This window comes from Odocoileus virginianus, chromosome 22 (assembly GCF_023699985.2).
Source record: "Odocoileus virginianus isolate 20LAN1187 ecotype Illinois chromosome 22, Ovbor_1.2, whole genome shotgun sequence".
NCBI lineage: Eukaryota > Metazoa > Chordata > Mammalia > Artiodactyla > Cervidae > Odocoileus > Odocoileus virginianus.
This window is the reverse complement of record NC_069695.1, coordinates 44,852,102-44,854,946: the sequence shown is the minus strand read 5'-3', so window position 1 is coordinate 44,854,946 and position 2,845 is coordinate 44,852,102. Positions and strand designations below refer to the sequence as shown.

The following is a 2,845-nucleotide window of genomic DNA, read 5'->3' as shown; positions in this document are numbered from 1 at the left end:
TAGCCATTAAAATCTTTTTTGGTGATCACTTTGAAGTGGTAAGATTCTGAGTGATTTTTATCTTCTTTACAGTGTTTTGTTTCTGAATTATAAAGAAAAGAATTATATTTGTTGGAATTAAGTGAAGATGAAATCTTTTCCATTATATAAAATTCTTTAAAGAGCATATAGATAAATTATATTGAAATAAATAAAAAATAAAATGGAAAAAGTTTGTAGACTTTAATTCGTACAAGATGGAAAATTAAAAGACAAATATAAAAATGAAAAGAAAAAAAAGATCAGAACCTCTGTGGCAGTCCAGTGGTTAAGACTCTGTGCTTCCAATGCATGGGGTAAGGGTTCAGTCCCTGCTTGGAGAACTAAGGTCCCGCATGCCACAAAGTGCAGCCAAGAAAAGAAGAAAAAAAAAAATCCAAAAATCATGAAAATAGTTAATGGACCCAAATAAAAATTGCCTATAAATATTCAAAATTAATGTATACAATATTCTTATGAAGAATTCATTGCCACTAGAAATCAAAGAATGCAACTCAAACCTTTCCATAGGGTCTCTGCTCAGATCCTTCTGCTGGGTTCCCCCTTGATAAAATTTGATGTCCCTGTCACAGCCTACCAGGCTTTATGTTATCTTTATGGGGCATCCTCTTCACCCCACGATCTCCTGGGCCCCGTATAATGCTGTCCCCTTCCTCACTTTCATTACAGGAGCTTCCTTGCTCCTCTTTCTACTTTCTAAGCAATTGACATCTCAAGAGTCTCAGCACTTGCTGTTTATTCTGCTTGGAGAACTCAGATCCCAGAAACGATGTGCATTCCTGTCTTCTCACTGCCTTCCAGGCATTGATCATTCTTTACATGTCACCTTATCAGAGAGGTTTTCTCTAAAATCTTTATAAAATAAATCTGATTGCATAATACTTGTAAATCATTGACCATATATCTACATGTCTGTGTTTCCTCAAGGTTGCAAATTACAAATTATAATAATGTATGTTCTCAACTTTGTTTAAATAGAGATCAAAAGCGAACATAAGTGCAAATATACATGAAATAGAAATCAGTTGAAAGAGTTACACCAGATAATTATTCAGTCACTCAGTCATGTCCGACTCTTTGCCACCCCATGGACTGCAACATGCCAGGCTTCCTTGCCCTTCACTGTTTCCCAGAGTTTGCTCAATCTCTTATCCTTTGATTTGGTGATACCATACAACCATCTTATCCTCTGTCCTCCGCTTCTCATCCTGCCTTCAATCTTTCCCAGCATCAGGGTCTTTTCAATGAATCAGCTCTTCTCAGCATGTGGCCAAAGTATTGGAACTTCAGCTTTAGCATCAGTCCTTACAGTGAAGACTTGGTGTTGATTTCCTTTAGGATTGACTGGTCTGATCTGCTTGCAGTCCGAAAGACTCACAAGAGTCTTCTCCAGCACCACAATTCAGAGGTATCATTTCTTCCACTCTGAGCCTTCTTCATGGTCCAACTCCCATATCCATGCATGACTACTGGAAAAACCATAGCTTTAGCTATACAGACCAAATGATATATTTGGCTATACAGACATACAGGCAAAATGATATCTCTGCTTTTTAATACACTGTCTAGGCTTGCCATAGTTTTTCGTCCAAGGAGCATCAGATGATATCATTAAAAATATTTACCAAATATTTTAGTTTTTCCCAACATATGGTGGAATCACGTGACTTATCCCCTTGAAGGTAGGGATCCTGAGCCACTTGATTTGGCTGATCAAAGGTGAACCCTCTACTCCCCAAGGACTTGTAGTCAGAGTTGGTAATGAGCCTATATTCCATTAAGTCACTGTGATTTGGGGGTTTATTTATACCTCAGCATTCTGGCTGACATGAACTTTTATATATGGATATCTCTGGGTGGTATGATTATGTGTGATTGCTCATTTTTTTGCCTTTATATTATTTTACATTTTGTAAAATTTCTAAAATAGCCTAGGTGTATTACCTTTTACTCATTACTAAACTTACTTTAAAAAAGAAGGGCAGGGACTTCCCTGGTGGTTCAGTGGCTGAGACTCTGTGCTCCCAACGCAGGGGACCCAGGTTCAATCCCTGGTCAGGGAACTAGATCCCACATGCCACAACTAAGAGTTTGCAAACCACAACTAAAGATTCCCCATGTGGCAAGGAAGATTGAAGACCCCAGTGCCACAACTAAGACCCAACACAGTCAAATAAATAAATGTTAAAAAAGAAAATAGATCTAGAGAAATAAAGAGATTGCAACCCAGCACTAACTATGTGTGAAACCCTTCTTAATGTTGTCAACTTCTCGTGTATTTTTTTTTTAAATTTGAGTTGATACTCCTGATTCTGGTCCCCAATTTCTGTTTTTTCTCAATGTTTTGCTAGTAGTTAATCCTGATAAATCTAAGGAAATTCCAGTATTTGACACTGATGGAAAGCACAGTATATATTGAGTGCTTCACATATATTTTGTAGTTTAATTCACAGATAACCCACTTAAGTTAGGCTCAATGGCTGTGTGCATTTTACTGATGTGTAACTGTAGGCATAGTAGGATAAGGAAATTTTTCAACTAGATACAAAGAGGAAAATCTGGAATAACCACTGCATGGGGCACTTTAGATGGGCCTTATTTCCTGCTACTTTCTGCTTCTTGTTTTTACTGTGTTTTTGTCCCTGTCAGAACCAGCTATCTGACACGTAGATTGTAAAAGACTAAATGTAAGGAACCAGTACATATGCCATAGATCTGGAAAGGCTTGATTTCCCAGGGGTGTGAAATTATGTAAAGTATAGTAACAGGGATCTGGCTGCTACTAATTATTCTCTTATTACATATT

At 37.4% G+C, this 2,845-nt stretch overlaps 1 non-coding gene across 1 annotated transcript; it reads left to right on the top strand.

Annotated features, from left to right (window-relative positions):
• Positions 1-2,029: 2,029 nt before the first annotated feature.
• TRNAG-CCC (transfer RNA glycine (anticodon CCC)) lies at positions 2,030-2,102 on the top strand. Its single transcript has one exon. It is a non-coding gene; the product is annotated as a tRNA-Gly (tRNA).
• The last annotated feature ends 743 nt before the right edge of the window (positions 2,103-2,845 follow it).